The sequence below is a fragment of the Aquila chrysaetos genome, chromosome 16 (assembly GCF_900496995.4).
Source record: "Aquila chrysaetos chrysaetos chromosome 16, bAquChr1.4, whole genome shotgun sequence".
NCBI classification, from domain to species: domain Eukaryota; kingdom Metazoa; phylum Chordata; class Aves; order Accipitriformes; family Accipitridae; genus Aquila; species Aquila chrysaetos.
Window position 1 is genome coordinate 22,240,927 of NC_044019.1, and position 25,952 is coordinate 22,266,878.

Sequence of the window (25,952 nt, forward strand, 5' to 3'; positions counted from 1 at the left end):
CCATTTAAAAAAAAAAGAAAAAGGAAAAAAAGAAAATAACTGCTCCTATCATTATACAGTTCAGAGTCTCCAGAGCAAAGACAGCAAATACTCATCTCACACCCTGAGAACAGACTTTTACCTACTTTAAGTAACCCTTCAAAGGACAAGAAGAGAGAGAGAAAAGAGTATGTGTGCGGGGACAGTCCTTTGTTGCTAAAGACAGTTAAAGAGAATTGGACATGTTACCACTTATTTTTGCACCTGAGATTGTACTGCAGTGATGATCGGAGCCTAATGACAGAGGATTCATGAATTCAGAACGCAGAATGAGTTTTTGCTTTTAAAAAAATTTAGCTGAACCAATGGGAGCTTCATAGCTAAGTCAGTGTTACTTTGTGCTACACCAGATTTGTTGTCATTTTCCTCTTAATTGTTCTTTTCCTCTTAATATTAAAAAGGATTGATGTTAGAAGGTATACTATCCTCTTTACTGCAAACATTACATTCTTCTAGCACTATCTGTCCAATAAACTAAATAATAGTAACTTGAAATAAAGAACAATACATTATGAAAGTTAATTCAGTTGTAACCACACATATGCACAGGAACATTCACTGAACTTTAAAGTAGGTATCTCATTAGCAAGAAACACCAAATTTTGCAGGACTGAAACCTCCTATCACATTTAAAAAACAGCTAACATCTTGGCTCCTAGATCACCAATGGTATCTATGTGCACAACAGACATGAATACAGCCACCATTTCAATGAATTGTAGTTTTGACTGAATTAATTGTAAATTAAATTTTGGACTTGATTTTAGAAATTTACTGTTCATATAGTATTCAAGTTACAAAATATAGAGCCTGATGATATTTCTTTCTTTTTTTTTTTGTTCAAGACTGATTTCTTCACTTTGGAAGCTGAAAATATGCTGCACCTTCTACAAGAAGATCTGTCTTCTTTGTGGATTGAAACCTTCTCACAAACTGTCTCAGAACAGACCTCTGCAGCTATGAACCAGAAAACAGTAAATATAATTGCATATAGAAATGGAGTTGGCTGCCAAAACAGGCAATTCATATTGACCGAGGCATTCCCTTTGGTAGGTAACAATCCCCAAAGTCAACTGTAACGACCAGTCACTGCTGCTACCTACTCACTCCTTGTCTATTTTTCCGCATTCTTACACGTGCTCTTTAAAACTTCATCAACTTAAACTTAGATCCTTGCATTATTGCTAATAAGCCCACTAAGGAGAAATATGCAATCAGTATTAAAGGGCTTAACAGCTCATCCCTCTCGGGATGTAAAGGCGGCCAAGCTATGGAACATTCCAGACAGTTCAGAGAGCTGACCTGAAGGAACCGTGCCTGTGGAGGACTTACCTACTATCGAGGGTGTGGTGACTTGGCTTGGTCAGGAACGGAGGCCACAGATTCATTCTGTAAACACTAGTAATTTTATGGGATTTTCCTGGAACAGACCCAGTTATTGCAAAGGTGACTCTCAGTAACTTTAAGCTGTTTCTTGGTGGCTGCGTGTCTCTCATCCATAAAGTCCATCTCCTGATTCCTTGTCATAATCACTGATTTCATGGATTTAAAGATAATCTCTTAAGTGGGAACTCTCTGTAAACCAACTCAGGGATGTCCATCTGAATATTAAGCAACTTCTGAGAAGTATGAATTGTCCCATACTTTCCAACAGAATATTTGAATGCTAGAGAATCCGTATGTCAGCTAAGGCAGGGCTAATCACTGTAACAACCATGGCAAGCACGCGTGCTTCTCCCTGTTCATTAAATATGGAGACAGATATTGAGCAGAGTAGGAGAAGCATTAGAACATCTAGTTCTGAATGTCTACAAGGTAACAAAACCACAGAAATTATCTTCTTTTCAATGATAGCCCATGATAGTGTTGTGGGCTGTGAATGGGCAACAGAAACATTCGGGAGAGGAGTGTGAAGGAAACGCTAAAATCCACAATGCTGCTGAAGGAAGGGCTGTAATGGACATTGCAGGTAAAAAGACAATCTTAAAGTCTCAGTTAACTCTTTTTTTTTTGTGAAATTGCATATAGGTGGTTTTTCATACAGCTACAGTATTTTGTTACAGAGCTAAAAGAAGACCCTTTCCGAATAAACGCTTAGAACTATCTTTAGAAATCCTTTACCTTGATTTTCACTTTCTTACAGAAAAATTAACGCTATTAGAAAAAATATTAACATTGAATAAACATGCTGTTTGTTTTTGTATTTTAATAGGCTCTTTTTAGTTTAATCTTAACTTAAAAAATAGCACTTTTGGACTAAGAATGGATTGCACTACATATAAGTATTACTTCAAAATGTTTGTGAAAAGTTAAAGGGAATACACCTATAAGGCCAGAATTCTACACCATCCAGAGCAATGATGTGCCTAATTTGAGAGCGTAATTCATGTAATTGTATGTACAAATTATGCTAGTTGCTGCCTAACTGACCATTACTTTTAAAAATTTTTAATCTATGTACACAACTGCAGTCATTGCGCAGGTTAATTAAATGCTATTGAAAATCAGACTTGGTGTAAAGGTTATGTTAAATAAATATCAGAATACTTAAAAATTATTAATTGATCAGTATTGCATGCAAGATGATATACATTTCAGAGTAAGATTCTGAAGTATTTTTATGACATTACTGTTAATTTTTATTGCTTACTTGATACATCTGTGAGTATGTAAAGATTGATTGTTCTTAATACCTTTAAAATAATTAGAAGAAAAGAAAGGTTATTGGGATCGTGAATCCATTTTATATACTAGTCAATCAAGAGAGTAAGAAAGGAGAAATAAAGATTTGAGATTAGCTCAAAGATAAAACACATTAAAAATGTAAAGGAATTATGTGTTAAATTTACAATTATATTTTTATAGCATTAATTATTAGATGGATGTCGGTCATGTAAATTCAGGTCAGATCAGAATTACAACCATCCCAAAATATCATTGAGTTTATTGAAGGTTTTAAAGTTGAAGTCATGCAATCGATGCCAGGAATTAGATACCACAAACAGGTGGCTCAGAAGTCAGCAACTTGCTCCCTGCTTCACACAATACCAATTAATTCATTAATTACACTTAAGGCAACATGGACAGGCAGTATTGGAGAGGAGAGACCAGAAATGAAGTTTCTCCATCTTTGCTAAATACATAACTACTATGCACAAGAAGAATAGTCCTTTTTGAATTTTGTCTGTTTGTCCTTATTAGTTTTAAATGTGTAATGACCTGTTTTCACAGAGGGTGATGAGATTTCTGACCAACTGTGCTCTAGTTTGTATTATAAGAGGTTCCTGAGAGTAGGACAACCAGAATCAGGCCCACTGACTCCTTCAACTACTCTTCTAACAGCTAAGCTACACGTAATAATAGATATTTTTGATATTTTTTTCCCTTTTCCTCATTTCTTCTTCCAGTTCATAACCAATATTCATTCCTCCTATGTCCATCTTTAGGCAGCCTTTACCTTGCTGCAGCTGTATTCTTACCCTCAGATAATCAACACCGTTTACCCCTCTTGTAAAAATGATAAAGTTCAATGAAAAGTTATAATAAAGGAATGATTGCATGGTAGTTATCACTCTGTAGATACAACTAGTAACAGTAGGGATTCCCGACACACCATCCTTTCCTCAAAAACTGCCAGTGTCACTTCTTTTTTATGCTTTTGCTAGCAAAACTGAATCAGTGGGCTAAGAATGCATACACTTCAGCTAACTTGAATGAGCAGCATAAACGCTAGCATGCTGCTTGGAGAATTAATAGATGGGAAAGAAGATAAAACAGATAAATCTTTTTTGCAAAGCTATGATAAGGAAAGAATTGTGATTTACTGTATCAAAAATAAATTCAAAAAAATTTAGAAAGGGAAAGCCAAAAAAATGAGGAAAAGAATCACTTTAAAAACTGGGGGGAAAAATCTCTCTTTTTAATTTTAGAGTGTTGAAAAGTTTGCCTGGCGTTAATGTGCTATATAAAATGAATGTAAACCCTACTCGGTACTACTTCAAACAAAAATGGCAGTGCAATTTTCAAATTGTGAATTTAACATCTTGCGTGCTTTGAGTGGTTTTAAGTGTTATTCTGTGTATTAACAGGGGACAGATCCTCTAGATGATAAAAGCACATGTGCAGTGTGTTATTCCCCCCTTTTGGGAGCAGGAAAAATTTTTTTGCTTGTGTTTCAAATGCAAATTTTCTCACTTCCTAAAGGAACTTTTGAGACTCCTTAATATTGCATATTATTAAATTTTGAATGCTAGGTAATTTTAAAATGAATTGCTTAACTAGACAGAAATTCCTGTATTGATGTTCTTTAAAAGTTCAGATTAAACTCATTGTATTAGCATTAACAGTGTGCGACGTGGTTACTTGAAAGACTCTCTGTTCTTTGTATACCTTGTTATAGCACAAAGAATTTAAGTTCAAGATGAGGACGTGCTGACTTATCTAGGATTTTCTCTTAAAACATCCTACCAGAGCTATCTAAGCTATGGTTTAAGAATACAAATTCCAGAATTGACCAAATCCTGAAATTTCTGTGCTAAAGAGAAGATCCAACATTTTTCTTTTGACTGTATGGAATGCGAATTTGGCTGATCATGGTGGTTACCTGTTCAGATCTACTAATTTGTGTAGTTAAATATTTTTTATTTTTCTTCCTGATAAGCATAATGACAGGAAAAGCAGACTGCGGACAGATAATTCCTGATCTCTCTCATTTGTTTTAAATCTTCTATTTCATTTTTCATATAACAGTATCACTATATAAATTGTTAAAGTAAAAACAAGTATCAAAAAGTTAGTTCTAGCCAAACTACAGAGAAATTACACCTTTTAATCTGCTTCTGTGATGTTAATTTTTTAAAGTTTCAATAACATAGGAAAAGATGAAATATTAGGATATTTGATGCTTTTGCATTTGGACATACCATTCTGAGTCATACAGTTTTAGCCATAACATATCTCTGAATTATAATGCCAAAAAAAATTTATAGATTTAAAAGCTGCCATCTTCATACTATAAATTACCACTGCTGTCACTGAATAGTAGTAGATGAATAAATCTGTGTCTTTTAACCTCCCTGTTGTTAAAGCCAAGGTTTTAAAACAATGTTTACCTGACATTATAATATCAAATTTTCTATTTAAAAAAAAAATCAAGTGGGAATTACTGCACATTATGTTTCCGACTTTTATCTATTTAACAGAATGGTAAGATAGTAGTCTTAACTGTTAATGCACAAAATCCCTGTATTGTGTTTGAATTAAGGTTGCTATGTACATCAGAAGTGAAATTCGATCCCCTTGAAATGCATGGGATCTTCAAAACCTAAAGAACACAGAAATTAAAGGATTTGGCTACCAATAACAGTTTTCTTATACCGTACAACAGACACAAATAGCCTATATGGAACACAAACACGTTGCAGGAAATACGCTATATAATTCATATGCATGCTGTTATTACACACCGTCTTCCCGTAGGGAAATCCATGATATTGTGCCAGAACAGACATATTCCCAAGTTACATCATTGCTCCCTTACTGAGAGTTTGTATGCTGGAGTTTGGAAAGGCATTGCTAAAACATTATCCTTTACATGAGGTAAACAAAGAAATATGGTACGTGCGTGACTGTGGACATGGGTCATCAGCGAGCTGTGACTTGGTGGTAGGGAAGCATATGTAATGCTGACGTTTTTCAGTTTTCATTTTCTTGCTCTTGCCTTTGTACTAAGTATAGCATAACTAGAATAACCAAAATAGATGGACAATAAAGTGATTTTGGAGAGGTGAGTACATAGATTCTTTTTATAAGATATTTAACAATGGTTCAGGTTCATGCATATCAGAGAAGCCCAGCTTCTTTAAGCCCTCCAGACAGATGAAGAACAAAATGGCTGAACAGTTTTATGGAGAGTACGAAAGAAAAGGTAACTGGTTTTTTTCCTTTGTTAAAGATCCTCACTGTTGTCCATTCTGCAGCGGTTTCCTAGACAGGTTTAATAATTTCTGGAATTTCCTAGTCTGTCACAAAGTAATTTCTGATTCGTCAAAGACCATCTTCATCTAAAAAACTAAGATTCATGACCTAAACAAAATCCATTCTCAAGGCCCCTCAGTCGTTTCAGAAAACATTACTGAAGGCATATATCAAAAGGCAGTCTTATATTCTAGTCCTGATCTTTATGAAAAAAAAAAAAAAAACCCAACTTTTTTTCTACAAAGTTTTTTTTTTCTACAAAGAATTATAGTATTTTTTTCCTTCCTGTAATTAACCAAACAAATATAAAACGCTAGAGAGAAAACGAGACTTTTGCTATACTGGATATAAAAATTTGCTTTTCTGTAACTTTAGTTTAATTTAAATGGGTTTCAGTAAAAATCTCACAGAGGTTGTTTACCCAAATTTTCCTCTCTAATCCTTTAAGATTTCAATGGTGCACCTCCTTTATCTTCCAGCAATAATGGTTCAGACCCGACGATATTTGCGTTCCCGTATACAGCTCAGTTTTAGTACAAAGACTTCTTTTAAACATCCAGAGAAAGAGAAGGGTGTTTTGCACATCTTGTTGTTGTTTCATCATGGACCATTCTGCAATGTTACCAGCTACCCCTGTGATATTATTGGTGGTGGTTGTTGTTGTTATTATTATTATTATTGTTATTATTATCTTCTTCTGTGATGTAACTATAACTCAAGCTTTTATTTAAATTGTGATTTATTAACATCCAATATATGAACAACTGGATGAAATAGAGTGTAGGTAGTTTTAAGTAATGTAGTAAGATCAGGATAAATTCTTTATTCTTGCATGTTATAAACTTTGTCTTTGCTTCTCTGAAAATAGAAGAAAAGCAAGAATGAGAAGAGTGGAAATAAAATCACCATTATCCTTAATGACTCTCCGGGCAGTTTAAACATCATAGCTGATTCTTTGTTTGTGTACGTCCTCAGAAAGCTAACAGGAGTCCGAGTTTCCTGTGGAGAACATCTTTTTGGCCGAATGGTAGGTACTTGCTGTGCATCCTTCCTCCTCTGTACAGTATAGAAAGAAAAGCTGGGGTCGGAACTGCTGTCGAGTTAAATGTCTGGCCCGTGTGTACGCGGCTGCCTCTGGGAACGGAAAAGCAACGAGTCATGATTGCCTTTCCTCAGGGGAAAATCTGGGTCTGTCTCATCTACCCTATGTCCATTTTTATGTAATTTTTAGGAAGGTAATATACCCGAGTCTTTTATTTGCCTGTCAGGTAGAATTGAAATTAGCCATCAGATCTGAAAGATGTTATGGGAAGGACCCACAGACAGAAAAACAGACCTATTGCTCTTGCATGCATAAGCCTTATTTCTGTAGGTAATGAGGCTGATTTTCTGACAGTTTTCATTTTAAGAGTAAGAGCGGTGGGTACACGTTAATAAGGTGGCATAATACCATCTTCACTGCCTTACAGAGGTGTGTAATACCAGAAAAGCAAATGTAATAAAAGTATTTAAAATAAGTGCAGGGGTTTTTTTCTTCCCTTTCAAGTATTTTTGTAAATCTGCATTATTTGTAGAACTTCTTTAGGACACTTATTTTCAATTATTTTTCACTCTTCATCTTTTTAAAAGGTATTTTCCATAATAGTTCTGATTATACTAACTGGTTAGTATAAATCCATATGAATCTGTTAATGCAATCATTATAAGATATATGAGCTATAGAAATACTGTATGTATTTTATGACACATTTGGGAAAAAAAAAGGCAAAGATATTTATCTAGAAAAGAATATGTTTTTGACTGATCTAGATGCCACAAAACTCAGAAGGAGAAAGCTACAATGTTGATATCATTAAGCATTCTGTAATGCACTGTTGTTTGTGTATTTAGGAATTTTTGTTGTAAGGTATTATGAGGTATAAGTATTTTTGCAATTCTGGATTTGTTCATATAGTTCAGCATTTGGGCATGTACGTTTTTTGACCTAGAGAAGCCTTTGTGCCATATGAAGCTCCATCCGTACAGATTTTTGGCAAATGGGTTCTCTTAAGAGGTGTTGGAAGAATAGCATTGTCCGTGTTGAGGAAATGAACTACTAGAAAGCAAGTTAGGTCACACGTTTTCACAAATGAGGTATAATGTTTGGGCTTGGTAAACCCAGAAGAATAGAATTCACTGTAGTCTTTGTAAATACATTAGATAACTGAAGGTAACTGGCAGGCCCTTAATATTAAAGTGTAGTAGATAAACCTCAGTGTGGAAAAACCCAGCATTCTGAAAAATGTAGTTAAATATAGCTGTGTTTAATACTGTGTACCAGAATGGTTGTCATGTAATAGGTACTCTCCTAGGATAATGTTAGATAGAAAGCACAGGCAACATAAAGAAAGTAAATTGGGATTATTTTCAAGCAATCCCTTATCCAAAAATATTTCTTTGAATAGTGGGAAAAGGTTTGTTGTTGGAGAACAAGACAGAAGTTAAACACAGTATGGAAAGAAAATGACATAGGCTGGTTTTGCTTTAACATCTAAACAAATTTTTTGTATGTATGAACCCTTGGACTAACTCAGATACAAATTGGATGAATAGATTATTTGTTACTTTTACTTGGTCTGAAGAGAATGGTATCTCTCCATTTACTAGAGCTTTATATTCCTGAATACTTCTTTTTAGTTTTGCCTTACAAATCCCTTGTTTAGTATTTCAGTCTCAATAACCTGAAAGATATTATTTCCATCTTAGGGAAATGAATAACAGCCTTTAAACCAGCTACACTGGCTCACACAAGGAGCCCTATCCAGCCTGTGGAGGAGGGACTAAAAACTCAGGAACAAATGAAACTCATTGCAAATATACAGTATACAGAGGTATTTCAATACACTTTGTGTGAATCTTCTACAATATAAAATATTTTTCATGTTATTCAAGAACTTTATCAAAGGCTTTGATTTTTAAAGACCCCAGTGAGGTACTGATCAGATAAATTCAACAGCTGCTATATTACATTGTCTGTGAAGGCCTTAAGAAGATACTCGAATATACATGCAATTTAGGCATAAATATATTTTGACTGATTAGAAGTCAAGAACTATGACCTTTACAGAGATTAAAAAATAGTCATGTGGACATGTGCATGAATAATTACATATAGGACAGTAAAACAGGCCTGATGGTTTCAGTACTAATAACTCCTTAGGGTAACTGTCAAAACATGAAAAGAGCAAAGAGTGAGGTACTGTTTACTTTAGAGGCATTTGGAATTTAAAAAGTAATTTTCATCCATATGGATAAGCAGTCAATATTTTAGCACCTGGTGATGCAGAGGATATGTGATCAGAGCTTAGCATATGATATATGTAGTAGAACCGGAGAGGGTCTTTTTTTTTTTTTTTTTTTTGCCTTTGGAAACATTTTCATCAGAACTGTATTGAAATTACATGGATTATAAAAAAAACCCAAACAACCAACAACTGGTGCTAATAACCTTAATACTATGTAGCTTGTTGATGTGTTATGTAGTTTCTTGATGGTGTTGACATAATGAAATAAGTCCCAACTGAAGATAAGAAGTAATGCTTCATGATCAGATTGGAGAGATTATCTAAGCATATGTTGTACAACATAAACTGTGCACAATACATATTTCTATTCTGAATATGGAAGACACAGGAAAACCAGCAATTTTTAAATTGAGCATTATGGCAAGAATAGCTGTTTTCTCTAGTATAAGATGTGTAAAGATCTAGCCGTGAAATATAAATGAAAAATAAAATATCCTAATTATAAGTAAGCAATATTTGGACCATCTGTTGCCCATAATCAACTCCTGTATCAACTGAATTAAATATCACTCAGGAAGATGCAGTCGGCTAGGCATATATACCTTGGATTTTTTAAGATACTACTGAAGTATTTAAAATGGATTTAGTTATTCACAGAACCTAAAATCCTGTGAGAAATTTGTGATCATTTCATTCCCTGAATTTTTTGCCACGTAGACATATTACTCAGAGTTGCAATTCAAAAGAAATTTTTCATTATTACTTAAACTGCCATCAGCCGAACAGAGATTTCTGTATGATCAACCAGCTGCAAAAAGAATTGTGCTTATCTGAATGCTTATAAACTTGACCAAGGAACTTATGCCTTAGGGAAAATAATTGCAGAGGTAAAGGTACTAAAAAAAAGATCTGACTCTCAAAAGATGTGCCTTGTATGACAGAGCAGCTTACAAGACTCAAAGCCCACTGGAAAAACATGGAGATCCAAGGACTGATTCCTTTACTGGATTATTTCCACAGATTGCTATAGCACAGTCAGGCTGATGAGGATTTGACTAGAGAATCTGTGTTTCTAACTTTGTTGTTTATAAGGAGCTATTCTGTATGTTGTCTATATATCCTATGTATGATGTCTATTACATTGGATATTTGTTTATCACATAATTAATGCAGAAATGGTCAAGACTGATTTTCTCGTTGTTGTCTACTTTTCTTGGCTTCATCTGGTACGTCTTTCGTGTGTACAACCTATCAGTGATCCAAAATGAAAAATTACGTAATTACCAAAACAACAATGAAAAAAAATTATCTTCAGCAGTATCATGGGAAGAATTTGCACAAAAATATTTGTAGTGCTCTTCAAACAAATACAGTACCAGTGCCTATAGCTCTCCAGTTTACATGGAGTACTGAGTTCTCAGCACTCTGTTCTTGCTTGTAGCTGACCCCAGGCATGTCTTGGCAACTGCAAGAAGTTCAACTAATCTGCAAAGAAATGACTTTAAAAAAACCTTTGCTGAAGATATTAATTATGCAATACAGCAAAGGAATGAAGAATAATGCACTATAACTATTTCTTAAATGACATATGTAGGCTTATTTTTGTAGTAAATTTAATACAAATATTTTTGTTTGTTAGGAAAAATCATGCAGTCCTGTTCCCTTGAATCCAGGGTAAAGTGAACTATGCAGACTATAAGGTATGGTCTGTTTGGATTTCATTCCAAAAATCTCTTGCCAGTATATTTTTTTCAGGATCATTCTATCTGTATTACTGTGTCTAATACTTTCTTGTTGCTTTCTTTGTCAGTTTTACGGTGGTCTTGCAGCTTTCTGGCCTCTCTCATCCTTTTATTAAGATACGTTCAGTAAAATTTCTCCTTATAGCTGAAATTGTTCCTATTTGCAAAGATATGCTTATTAAGCAAGAGTCTTCTATTGCTTATGACATCTTACTCTACAAAGGAGCTTAATGGCTTTTTATACTTATCTTAAATGTATACCAGGGCTTGTACTATTTCATCCTGCTTCAGGGAGTTTTAAGTCAAATTATAATAGTGTATTCATATTCATTCTCATTGTTATAAAACATCCTATTTTAGGTATTTGGTTAAATATATTATATGAAAGGTTAAAGGAGGCCCTTAAGAACCAACATCTTAATTAAAATAGTTATAAAATTTTAAACTTTTGTGATTATTTTCTAATGTGGGCAGGATTTATCCACATGATCCAGAAAATAAGGCTATGATAAATTGAAGTTGCCTGTTAGAAGAAAATAAAATAAAACAAACCAGTTGCAATTCTTTTTCCCCTGGTAGATCATATCTAGTTACAGCTCTCAAGTGTTGGTGAGTTCCCATAAGTTGTGTTAGAAAGCAAGTATGACTTTGCTGGCCAAGTATACAGGATAAAACCGCCCTGACCCGCAGATTGTGCTGCGTCCGATGAAGTGGAACAAGAACAAATATTTGTAGCTCTGGGCCTCCCATTTAAATCAAGGGAATTCACAAGGTTGTGATCTTTTCTCATATTTTGACCACCCCTGTCTTTTACATTGCCGTTATCTACGAATTTCTTATATTTATGTCTTTTGAGAATTTTTGAGGGAAAATCCTAGCCTCTCTCTTTGTGGTGGGATGGTTTTAAAATACAAAAAACCTGCAGCAGCAAAGGTCAATTGTTTGTGTATGCATCAGAATGAAATATCATCTTCGATGTTCGCTGAGTTATTACTGTATTTAATGCCTAGATCCGAGACCTGGGTCATCAGGGTCACCCACGTTGTCAAGAGTCACATGTACCTCCCCTTGAAATCGCTGCTGTCTTTTCCTCCCGCATAACTCACGGTCTCGCCCTGACCTCCAGCTGCCTTCACCTCCTCCCCTGGCCCGCTCTACGCCTTGCCTGCCAGCCCGGCTTCGCCCAGTGCCTGCCGGTCCACAACAAGTAACGTCCAACCTGCCATTACAGCCTTTGTCCTTCCCTTCCGATGCCCGCGGACTTAGGAGGACCTCTCGTGCCCAAACCTCCCTCGGCTGGCCCCAGCGCGCAGCAGGGGACGGGCAGCAGGACCCCATGGAGAAGCGGGCTCCTGTCAGGTCCGAAATAATATTTCTGCATGTTTGGCACCATCCGTTACTTGGCTTTATTTAACAGTTCACACCTAATGTCTGTTAGGAATTACTGAAAACAACATTATGGAGCAACTTTTTATTCTTTATGTAAATACATATGTGCATGTGCGTTCACGCACTTAACGTGGTTCAAGAGTTCTCTGCTTATCCCTTTCTTGACTATCAGTTTCATTAACTTTGGGGGGCAATATGTGATGTTGCAAGATTGTGAGGAACTATTCCTGAAATTGTCAAATAATGAGCTAGATCACCTTTCAAGCCTGAATGAGCTAGGCCAGAAAGTCTAAACTAGTATAAAAGAATTCATGTTAATATGTTATTTGAAAAAAAATTTACTCTTAAAAACATCTTAGATATCTGTCTCTGTCTACAGTGGTGACTCTACTAGAATATCCTTGATGATTCCTGCTAATCCTATGTTGCATGGATCACATCCAAAACGTTTTGGGTTTTTTTTGGGGGTGTTTTGTGTTTGGTTTTTTTTTTTTACCCAGACTCTCATTAACAACTGTAAAAGGCTTGTGTAAGACTAAGTGTGGGCCTCGACTGAGAGTCTGCAGCAAGAGGCATCGTAGCATTTCTTTTACTGGAGTGTGCTCTGTTCTATCTTTATACACCAGTATTATTTTAAAATTCATGGTACCTAAGTACTTTAAGTAAAGACTCTATTTTAAGTTGCTACACCAGAACACGTAATGATTAACTTCATATTTTCTTTATTTTGTCTGCTAAATAACTGCACCTTCCAGCTAAATGTGCAACAGTCTACTAAAGCTCTTTGTACACCAGACGGTGAACTGCACAAGCCATGGGATGAAATAGAGAGCGGCATGTTTCTGTTTGTTTCTTCAGGAAAACCTTTTATGAGCAGAGAAGGTAATTAATCAGATGTATCCTTCTACAAAAATTGAACAAGTTGCCAAGTCTTGCCAGATGGCCAATGCCTGTTATTGAAAAAGAATGGACTTAACTGTACACTGTGGATAAAATCCAAACCCTTTTGAAGGCAGGACTTCGTCTAAATTTAAAATATCAGTAAGACCAATCCACTTTTGTATACAACTCTCTTTTTTTAACAAACTCAGTTTTAAATGATAATTTGGTTTAAACCAGTGAACTCCCCAGTTTTAATTTGATCTGTCTGTTTTCCTTTAGTGCTTATTTCTGAGATTATTGACATTTGCATGATAAAAGATCCTTATTGCAAGCAATTTATCAGTTTGGCTGCTGGTTTCTAAACTAAATTTATGTTGTCTTCAACTGGATTGAACATCTGATAAGACAAAGATTACAGATGAAGGAAGCAGTTCACTCTATGATTCCTTAGCTTTTGAAAGGCAATACCATCGTTCATCAATTTGGATATTCCTGAATTATATTGTAATTTGACTTAATGGAGAAATAATGAGAAACTGAGTGGGAGCAAAGGATGCATGCTCATCCTCTGAAATAAAAAATAAACAGTACAGGAATTAAATAGTAAGGGATACAGAAATTACAACAGATTTCATTGGTGTCTTATTGTCTGATAAAATGAAATATATTGCATTCAACCAGTATGCCTGTGGTAATTGGCATCACCAAACATATTTCAAAGGAGCACTGTGAATGAGATTTACCAGAAAAGAATAGTGAATTAAATGACTTGCATGTGAGGAGCACAGACTTTCCCCCTCATTTATTCAAGATTGAACATAATAACCAAGGAAAACTGATGTAGCTAACCACTTCTGACTTCTGTAAATTGATATGGGATGAAGCTGTCATCTCCTAATCAGATTAAGTCCTTTCTTTAGGCCATTTTTAATCCAAGTTCTACCATAAGGTTTTAGTTTAGGGGAAAATAAACTGCTTGGTGTTCAACTACTAAACATTATTGATTTAATAGGATGACCAAAAGATAATATTCCACTGGTAACCAAACATTTTAGTTGTAGTATGTATTTTGTGAATGCCTTTTCACTTGTCCTTTATAATATTTTGGATACTATAAGTAAAATGGGAACCAAACAACTAGATTGCTTTAAACCTGAATTTAATATTATAGCATATTTGTTCTTTTGAATTGCTGTGATACAGGAAAACTTGGAACATAGTCATTAATATAAAAAACCACACATAGATGGAAAGGTAATTTTTATTAGGTGCCTTACAAAGTAGCCACTGATTGCACATGCAATTGGAAGAACTCATACTAGGAAATGCAGGAAATGCAGCAGCAATACTTACAAACAATTAAGAAAGTAGACTGACCTTTACTGTGGTCAGAAACTTCACAGAGCTCCACATTGTACTCAGACTCAATTTTAAAATTTTCACTCAAATTTTCAGCAATAGTTCTCAATTATCATTTACGTTACAACGAATTCATTTACATTCCTGATGCATTACAGATGTCAGCATTTTTCTGGGTTTACTGCTTCATACTTCAACTGGAGGCTTAGAGTTTTATATCTCCTTGGTTTTTCAACCTCTATAGCTTAGAGTATTACAATCCCCCTTATGCTAACTTAAATCTACCTAATATCCCAATAATGCTTGAATTCTAAAACCTGATTATCCCTTCCACTTCTGCAAGGGATGAAATGATGATCCTCTTTTGAGAGGTGATGAAGGAGCAATAGCAATAATCCTAGCCTTTTACAATTCCACCGGAGCTCTGTGCAGTCAGAGGTCCCCAAGATTTTGGAAAAAATGGGCAAAATTAGAACAAAACATGTGAAAGCAATTTCATGTAGTCTAAAATGTTCGAACAGCAAGCCATGTTATTCGCTACACGGATCTGCTATGGTCCTTCTGTTGTAGCTGTTCTGCAGAGATGAGTAGTCTTTGGGAACGGCATGAGTGATCGCTTAGGAAAGAGATGCTCCACTGAGTTATTAGGGTGGGGCCAAACACCAGTGAATGCCTTCCCTCCTAAACTGGGACTGCTTTTCAATGATATTTGGGACCAAGAGCCATATCTCCTTTTGTTTCCTTTTCAAGCACTTTGCATGTGAGAATACAACAATCTAGAAATTCCAAAAGCCAATTTGATCTGGTTTTGTAATCTTCTTTTCTACTGTGATTTATTTTTCCTTCTGTATCAGCTTCTTTCTGTTTGCGTGCAGCTGTCAGAAAAAACAAAATTGTTTAATATTAAAATGATCAATAGACACACTACCAGTCTGAAATTCTGATTCATTTCCTTTAAATTCTATAGCAGTTTTTAGTCTGCAATCTGTAGGCTGAAGCCAGATAGTTTATGTTAATATGTATTCTTGATATTTTCTTTCATCTTGTTATATTTTTCTTTATATAATTCTGCATGTTATTGGACAGAATAGAAACTAACTGCATATAATAAATGCAACTCTTCATACATTTCTATTTACAAATGTACAAATTTTAATTGTTATTCCAGCATCCAAAAGCAGCAAGGTCCAGCTGCCATAGATACTGCTGTTTCTTCTCCAGAGAAAGGTAACAGCCAGGTGTTTTGATATAGGAATTTTACACAAAACCTAGAAAAGATATGTGGCTACTATTTTCTTTTTTTAATTAGAAATTATTTATTCCATCATGGTGGCACGTCACTAGTAGCTTTATACAGTTCATTGCTATACCCTCTTACTTCAAATTAATACAGAACTGATCTCTAAAAGAATTCAGAAACAGTAATTTAACATGTTTGAAGTTTACCCTAGAATAAACAAAATAGTACTCCTGATAATCAAAGATTTTTATTTTACTTTATTAGAAATATATTTTCCATTCTGTAAAAGCAACAGATGCTTTAAAACTGTTACATGCACGATAACATCCATGCATTTTTTCAACAGACTCAAGTGAATCTAAAAGACATTTCAGTGACACTGTTTTGGAATTAAATTCATTTGGAATTAAATTAGTTGTGTCCATGTCCTAGGAACCTTTGTCATCTAATCTGTGACTGTGACTTCAAGGGACTGATGTCACTTGTAATATTTTTATTTTAATGCGGTATAAGCTGCTTTCTCTTCAGTAGAAATTAAGCAATAAAACTGTCAAAACAAATACAACACAAGAACCAAAGAAGCTCTCCAAGTGAGTAAAGGAGTCTGGTATCTAGTTTTTCAGAAATGTTTGTGAAACCTGAAATGCATGAGAAACTTGCTTTTAATGCACTAGTTCATTTTTAAAACATATAAATAAGGAGTCATAGTGAGTTAGGATTAATAATCAAAACCTGACTGTAATTAGTTCGTTACTCTTCTCTTCCCTCATTTTTCCATCTCCTCTGCAAGTAAATTGCAGGCCTCCTGAATGGGTCTCATTTAGCCAGCACACTCACTTACAAATCTCATCTACTTTCTTTCTCTAGACAAATTTTTCCGTAGTGCTATTTTCCAGTGTGGCTGAACCAGACTAACATTTTGAGTGTAAATGAAATCCCCGAATTCTCTCTCCCCCCCCCATGACATGAGCAGTGGTAATTCCTACAGAATGGCAAGTAAGTATCTCTCATTTCTAAAGTCATAAAAATCATCCTAGCTGTATGAAATAATTCTTCCCTTTCTCCCAGCATGGTAAGGAAGAAATCCCAGCTTGCAAGGTAAACATCTGTTGGTTCTCCTCATTGAATTTCTCCAGTTTCATTAAATTCCCCATTAATACTCTGAAACAAAAAAAAAGAGTAGAAATGTTTGTTGTGTCCAGTTCTACAGTAACCCCATGGTTAAGGGAAATGTAACTGCCTAAAACTCTAGTATGTTGTCGGCTACATAGAAAAACAAGTGTTATCATAGTTCAATATTTAACCAAAGAGGTGTTTTAAATTAAGTCTGAATAATGAGACTTCTATAATAAAATAAACAAATTTGAAGGCAGGTTTCTATTAATTCTTAAGTGAATACTTGTCAAGTAAGTTACATATTTTTCACTCATAAATGCTTCAATTTCTGGGTGTGGAAATATTCCCTGTGGTTAAACCTGATATGGACTCCTTGGTTAAACCTTGACTTGTGGGCATGATTGTCAAATACTATAACTTTTTAACAAACCCAGTATTTTCTGAAGGCTTTTAAAAATTTGCATCAGCTATTTGAAAGCCACAAATCAGATTCCAGTATTTTTAGATGAATGAGAAACCATGTTGTTATTAAACTTGAAAGGTTCCAACATCTCTGAGCTTGACAGCATCCCATGGAAGATATATTTCCTGCTGCTACAGAAACATTAAGGTGATCCAAAGGTAAATCAGCAGTGACAGATCAGTGACCATATTGCACACTCAGCATCCTCAAGAGAACTGTGTTTGTCTGCATATCTCATGCTTTTCTTGTCTAAAGAGTTTTCTTATCCATAATTAACATGAGGATTTGATAACCATAAAGTGTTTATTTGCAAGGTGTTTTCAAGCAAAATAAAAAATAGCTCATGCTGTGACTGCCTCCCTTTCTGTGACTGGACTACAGGTTTGGGCAGAGTGGTATATAAATTGAAGTCTCTGACACTTTAATGTTGCTGTAGCAGCTTCAAAACAAAACACATTGAAATCAATTATAGAAGAAGCCAAGATATGCATTGCAATATTGCTAAATATGCAAATACAGCTCAGGAGTTTGTTGTTTCTCTTATCTCTATAGACTCTATATGCTTATATTTCTACTGACAGAATAACTCCATATTTATATATTTAAATAAGATTTAAAATTATTCATAATTTTAAAGGGACATTATGGGTAGCCTTATGCCATGACTGCCTTTCTTTGGATTGTTTTATAAAGAATATGTGATTACTTAGACAGGGGCAGAGGCTGTTTGGTTTCCTCAATAAATCATGAGTGTTTTGGGATGGTTTTCTAATAATAAAATGTTAGCATCTACATGTATGCTGCAAGAAGTTAAGAAAACAATATTGTTCCAAGCTACTGATTTTTAATTTTATTTTAAACAATGTCTAATTTAAGAATATGAAAAATATTTATTAATGTTATGATACAGTTATGATTATTGTAATTTTCTATTAATTATTGTAATTTTCTATTAATGCCAAAACTCCCAGTTTACTTCAAGCTCTTACTAGCAGTGCCCGTCTCTGCTTGAAGAACTTGGTAAGTAGCAGATGTGGCCGCTGCTTTGTGACAGATTGCTCAATATGTGATTAGCCAAGCAACCGATAGCTTTCCGAGTCTGTGCATACCGAGTCTGTGCATAAAGTCTTCAGTAATTTTACCAAGCTTAGTATCGGGTTGGAAACAATATTTGTGAGAAAAGTTTGGACAGAAGCAGAAATAGAGTTGGTGGCATGATTTTGACATATTGAACAGCTATGACACAGTCCACAGCATGTAAATGATAGCAACATGAAAACTACTATATTCTCAAGGACTGGTTTCCATAAAATTGTTAAAGAGGAGGACTTCCTCTGTAACTATCAAGCACGTTCAAACTTGAGAAGGAGAAAGGATTTGGCTAGTGCTGAGGGCCTTACCTAGCAAAGTTACGTATCCATTGTGCCCCACGATGCAATTAAGCTCACATACTTTGCTAAATTGAAGCCTAAGCTTATTACCAGCACCTGAGCAAGCAAAAAGGCATGGCAGAAAGAATGGCAGCTATAATTGTACCTTTTTACACCCAGGAAAAAAGGAAAATACAAAAATCGGTACTGTTAAGTAGCTGTAGAAAAACAGACGTTCATCTATAGTTTACAGAACAGATCTTAGGAGAATTACTTTGCTGCCCTCAGTAGAATGTATCTCAGAGCTGCACATGATTCTACAGGATTTCCTCAGAGAATATTTTGCACTGAGGGACATGTGAGTCTTTAAGTGTTTTTTCCAGTGTTGATGAGAAGGTGCCTATACACTACCACGGGATGGAAAGATTGTTACAATGAAAGAAAAAATGATATGCAATGTGACTACAACACAAATGCAGAACCTCTTACAATTTCCAAGGAAATATTCTGTCTTTTCTAGCTAAAACAAATTGTCATGCTTAGGGTCAAAGCATGATGCCACAGAACCATAAAGAACAGCTGTATCTTTAGCCAGCTTGAAATGTCAGTTGTCTTCACTGGGACTCTTTTCTGCTTAAAATTAAGGAAATTTTTAAGTCTTGGAGAATAAAAAACTAATCTTAGCTGCTTATGTGATTTTTCAGTACCATAATGGTTAAGCACTTCATAGCTGTTAATGTTGTTAGCAGTCTTGCCCCAGGACAGATTACTGACTACATGAGGCTTGATAATTCAGTTAGAAAGCCACCTTATCGCAATGAGCTTCTGCCTGTCATTGGTAGACTATTATATTAAGAACTCAGTCCCCACTGGACATTAGCCCGGTATTTCAGGACTCTTGGAAAGCTACGTTTTGAGGGATCGGCATCCTGCTCATTATTGCATTGTTTTGTGAAAGTAGCTTCCCAGTAGCTACTACCCTTTCTACGAGAATACAAGAGGTACAAATCAGTATGACTGACTCGCCATATACTGTGCTTTTGGGAGAGGAACTACATTGTAGGAATCTTTCCGAAGTAACGTTTGAGTTTCACCTGGTGTCAGGAGCATGTCTGTAGTCATTCCATGCAGCTGTTCCTGACACAGCGGTCTAAGGAAATGGTTATCTCTGTGCACAGGTTGTCAGAGAGGATAGTAGCTGTGCTAGAAGATTGCTAAGGCAGAGCCTTTCAGGCACTGTGGCCTGACTAGATAGATCTAGAGCACAAGTTAAGGCAGACGGAGCTCAATCCACATTTTCACCAGCTGCAACACAATTGCAGAAGAACCTAGGACAGATGTTGCACTTGAAAGAGCAGTTCTGCAATGACAGGAGTTCTTCAGGTCGTGTTCTCTCCCTCCTCCCCCTGCTCCTTGGAGTCTCCAAATCCTTGTGTAACAGACCTGAGATGACACAGGGTGTATTCTAAGAAGGGTGTGGTTTGAGTATGTCCAGGTGACATACTGTGAATGGGAAAAAAAGCTAAAACATATATGGACCAACTGTGGGAATGGATATGTAAACAACGTATCTTTAAGAACTCTTGTTATTTGTAAGTAACCTCCCCTTCTGAGGGACATTGCTGTAGAAAATCAACAAAAATGCTATGTATTCTCATCCAAATAGTAGTACTAGTAGTAGTAGTAGTAGTAGAGCACAATTAGTTTGAGCATCTCGTTTAATTAAAACACAAACCCTCCCAATGTATTCTCTTGTAAAGGAAACATTGATTCCAGGTTACATTCTATTTTCAAAGGACAGAAAGAAAGAAAACTTGACATTATCCCCTTTAAGGATTAATCTTGCTCTTATTCGTTATTATTAGATCCTGAAAAAAGTAAAGATACTACATTAGGTGACTTTAAAGGACCTAAAATACATCAGTAGTTTCTTCAAAGATGAGATTGAAAAAGTTACCATGATCATACCTACAAGAAAAAGTGGTATAACACTAAAAAGTTACCAGTTAGAATTTTTACTTGTCTTTCTTCCTTTGATGTAAAAAAATCTTTTGAGACATGAATGTAGGCTTAAAAACAGTGAAATTACTTAAAAAATATAGTGGAAGACTTGACCTTTTGACTTCTGCCCAATGTCCCAAAAACCTACTAAAAATGTTCAAGGTGATTCTGTGAAATGTGTTCAAAGCACTAACATCTCATCTGCAACTAAGAGTCGAAATAGCTCTTTTATTTGAAAGGCTTTCTCCTTCCATTTCGATATTGCTCCTCTTTCTTTCTATGACATTTCATTCTTTCTCTTAAACTCAGTTATTTCTCCCATCTTCCCCACCTTTCAGTGTTGAAATTCCTGATGGCACTGCTAGATCACTTGTTTCATTCTGCGCTGAGTCAATCCTTTCTCAGCTGCAATTCCCAATAGTGAACAGGGAAATTCTGCTTGCAGAAATGCCGTGTCAGCAGAGGGTGAGCCTATTACTAGAATCTTGGAAATTATGAAAAAAAGATGAAAGACATGAAAGCAAAACACTGTCAACACCACGCATAAAAATGGGCCGTTTTTATACCAATTGTGGCTACTGACATGTGTATTAAATATTGAAACTGGGCAAAAATGCAATTTTTAGAAATTCTTTGAAGATTTTTGGAAGTGATTTTTGATTAAGAATTTGACATTTGAAAAAAAAGTAAGCAGGTCTATTAAATATTAGACCTTACACTTGCATAACAGTAGTAAACCTATTTAGGCTATCATAATTACAAATAGTATCATAAAAATCTGCTCAAACCCTCCAATAATAATGTAGAGGGAAATAAAACTGTCATCTGTTTCCATTCTAATTATTAAAGTATCACAGTTAATGAACTGAGAGTAGTGTCTTGTGATAATGTTTCAGCTAAAATTGGAACTCTCTGGTGTTAGTTACTATCTATTTTCAGGGTTTTTTTTCTTTCAAAAAAAATCATTCCTTTTGAAGTTTACAGTACAAGGGCATAAGGGCTTTTTATACTGAATTCAGTGGCTGGAATATGCTAGGAAATAGAGCATAGAGAGGCAATAAAGTACTCTGGTCTACATTACTATTGAACCTATGAACATTTTGTGAGGAAAGCAAAGATTAACAAAGAGGTTGTTTAACAATAATCAAATACTAATAACCGTGTTGATGGTATTTCTTATAAAGACTCTGTCAGCTACAACTGCATTGAATCAGTTACCATAAGCTCTAAAATATACAAATAGATTCAAATATAATTGCTTGAGTTACCATTACTACAGGTTTCATTTTAATGTGCTTCAAGCTAGTCACCTCCTTGAAAAAGCTTTCTAGCATATAATCAATCCCCTCTGGCCTTTGCTTGGATGTACAGAATAGATTTTAGCTCTGTCAGCAAAATAAATAAGTAAAAACATGTGAAGGAAAAATATTTTGGAGGATACAGAAAACTGAAAATCAAGACCTCTCATGAAAGAAGAATGAACCAGCTTTGTAGTTCAGGTGGATCCAGACTACTTCTTCTCCCCCCCCAATTTACGGAGCAGTTCATGTAACCCCCTTCTGGACATGCTATGTAGGTAACAGCCGCAAAGGACATGGGCATCGCTGAAAAAACAGCTGCAGTTCTTTGTTGTGTGCTGCCTGCAAAGAGTTTCCAATTAGAATTACAGCTCATCAAGACAGTGCCAGCAGGCTTCTGGGTGGTTAAGCCTCCAATTTTAATTGAACTGCCTTTAGCTGGTGATAAAATCTGTCTTTTTAAACAGGCAAACTGCATAGTTCCTATAGCAAGTTAAATTCAAGTTGGGTTTGCGTTCAGGATAATTACGTGGAGTTGGATCGAATTGATTTAGTTGAAATGTGTATTTTATTCACCAAAGTGCTACAAAATGTAATTCTTTTCTTCAGAGTATCCTGCATTTTCCCATTTCCTATTTCTCTCCTCCCCTATTTTTCATTTTTGTCATCATGTTACTCCTTTCAGAATAATTAATATGTAAGGAATAAGACATGAGAAGAGTTCTCTGGTTGAAAATTGAGGTTCTTCAGAGTTTCCATACATATGGAAAAGTAGTTTAAAGACTAAACTTAATTCACATTATCCATTTTGTACTGCCAAAACCATTCAGCACTGTGTGAAATCTAGAGAAATATATTGCACTAATTTATAAGACAGTAATACCAGAGATCACTGGAGTTTTTCCAGCTTCCTATGCAACAAAAGAAGGAACAAGGAAAGACTATTTTTTCAAGACATTTACTAGCTAAAGCGTATTTTTTAAAACAAGTCCTTTCCAAGAATAGCATGACAATCTTTAAAGGTATGGAGTCATTCCACTATAATAAATGCATCAGCCATGTATAAATAGAACCATAAGATAATCTTGGGGAGGGGGGAGCAAAAATGGAAGCAATGCTTTCTTTAAATCTCATCATATGAATGAAATTACAGTAGTAATGAAATAAATTTCTTAATTAAATAGGTAGTATAAGGGTACCTTTTAACTATTACAGGTTATTTTTAGAATTCACAAGGTGTGATTGGGACAGTTTGAAACTGGCCACAACTCTATATGGTGTAGTTAAGCTGTTAGTGTTAAGAAATCAGTCCATCCCTATCCAGCAAAACAAGTAAGCACAACTACTACTTTGAGTGCACCAGTCTCCTCAGTTACGTTTATTATATTCATAAAGAAAAGAGGACGTGACCAAAAAAGTATGTTTTGCTTTCTGTCTGCATCTCTGTGCTGGCATGTCTGACAGCAAAATAATCTGCCTGTTATGTCCTGGCTCACTTGTCCAAGGGCTGCCATTTAGCTAAAGGCCTAATTTGCAGCTGATCAAATACGTGGACATGTGATTATTTTTCAATGATGCTGAGAAAGTAATTATTGATCTTCAGTTGCAAAAGCAATATTGAGATTGAAAAAAGGATTTTTGAGACATTCAGCAACAAAAGCTAACAAATGCAGCAAAAATTATTCTCTAAAGTGTGCACGTTCTTTATTAAAAACATTTTAAAAATCAGATTTTTCTACCCAAAATAATCAGCAGCTGAAAGTATGACTAATGTTCCATCTTCCAGCAATGTGTTGTAATCTTTTCAGGACAGAGGTGTTCAGAGGAGGTACCCAGAAGTCATTCTGAGTGCACATGCCTAGAATACTGCACAAGAGTTTATTTTCTTAGAATCATAGTATCCTTTCCAAGTTTGTATCTCAGGTGATATCGGTCAGAAGGATGGTCAAACTGCTTTTACAACCCCTTTTGCAATGCTGGAGGAAGCCCAGAGTTACGTTGTCCATTGTAACGAGTAAGAAATGAGAGCAACAAAACCCATTGCGAAGTTGTAACGCATCATCAAAGATTACTAAGCTTTTTCTTGACGATTTATCTCCCTTCTTTTTTATGTTTGCCTTCTTTTTGCTAGCAGTTAAGTTAGATGTTAATGGAAAAACCATTAAAAACCCCTATTATCCTATGAAGAAAAAAATGAATGCACTCAAGTGGAAAAGGAAGACTTATTGATCAATTTTCAGGTAAACCTTCTTGTCTGACACTTAGCAACAAAGGAATGCATTTTTATTACTTGGCCAGGTAGTTCAGATTTCTGTTCACTCTTAGTAAAAACCTTTTTTATAACATTTATAAAACTTTATTACAGAGTTATGAGAATAAAATTAGATTTCATAACTCACATGAGATCTTGAGGGACCTGCGTTTATAAGCTTTAAAATCATTATTAAACTTAATGCACCTATTCTGATAAAATGTGTGTTTCTTCTCATTTCTCTGAAAATTTTAACTATATTTTTTCTTTCCTTGGGCAGGTGAGATTGTCTTTGGCAATCGTTAAAAAAGTTATTTTATTTTTTAAAAATCCAATGATTATAATTAGTTGATGTTATAAGTCAGTTGGAATTTACAGGCATATTCTTTTGAGGGACTTAAAAATTAAGCTAAATCACTGTATAGTTGATGTTACCTGAACTCCCCTATGCAATGACCATGTTTTAGGAAGCTAGTTGCTGTTCTTGTAAATGTATACAGAGTAACTACGAACAAGTATTTGTACATTCTGTCTCAATAAATAGTTGTGAATTGTATGTGTTCCGTGTACTAAATTAATTATAGCGATGTCAAAATTAAATAGTAGTAAGCGACTGGAATATTAGGAAGGAGGCATTCCCTGTACTGAAGGATATGCATCTGCCTGAGGAACAGTTAACAGAGGTTCCTCCAGAGGAATATTCAGAGTTTGGAGCCCACTCTCCAAACGAGCCCTTAGGGTATCTTGTCTCTATTCCTGTACATACAGCTGAAGGACATCAGCCGCACAAGTTAGATTTTTCAAGTAGGTACCTAAATCTAGGTGGTATGATACCATGAATTGTCAAAGTCTTCTTGCAAATCCTGTCTCACGTGTTTTGAAGTTTAGTATAAGCATTTAAACTGTATATTCTAAAAGGCACGTCTTCTGAAAAACAGAAGATGAATTCTAGCTGTAGATTTAAAATGTGCAAGTAAATTAGGATAAATGATATAATTTACCTACTAAATAAAAAACTTTACTCATTAAACTTGGTTTAAAATCTTTTGAACCTCCTTTAGAACTACATATTGGGCTAACATTTACAGAGATAGCCTTATGAGGAACGGTACCATTTTTACTCCTGTTGAATAGATTAATGTCTTCCTCGAGCTAGCTAGGGAAAGCTAAATAGCCAAAGATTCCGTGACAAAAAAATGTAATCATAGACTTCCCTGGAACGTTAAGAAATGTCATAAAATCAGCAGCACCATATCCAAAAGTATTTGTAAATCCAAGATACTAGGCAAGATCCTCACCAGAGGTAAATTAGAAATGTTCCAATTAAGTCAACTACACTATGACTTTAAAACTTGTAGTTGAAACCAAGTCTGGTTCTTTTTCGGGCTGTTTTTCTGGAATGAGGTTGGATCCTGGGATCCATTTACCACATAATTCTGAAATTTCCCTTCTCTTCAGGTCATCTCTGAATTTAAAGACTTTCAAACTCAGCTCAAACTATGACTCATCAGGTAATTTTTCTTCTTTCAACTTTTGGCTGTT

General features: G+C 35.2%; 2 long non-coding RNA genes across 2 annotated transcripts in view; both read left to right on the forward strand.

Moving 5' to 3' along the window:
• Positions 1–4,335, forward strand: part of LOC115352142 — a 212,902-nt gene extending 208,567 nt beyond the window's left edge. The window contains exon 20 of the long non-coding RNA XR_003927000.1: positions 885–4,335. This is a non-coding gene — a long non-coding RNA (uncharacterized LOC115352142). The remainder of the gene's footprint in view (positions 1–884) is intronic.
• Positions 4,336–6,987: 2,652 nt separating this feature from the next.
• Positions 6,988–13,280, forward strand: LOC115352143. Its single transcript, XR_003927001.1, has 3 exons — positions 6,988–7,042; positions 10,939–10,999; positions 13,186–13,280. It is a non-coding gene; the product is annotated as an uncharacterized LOC115352143 (long non-coding RNA).
• The last annotated feature ends 12,672 nt before the right edge of the window (positions 13,281–25,952 follow it).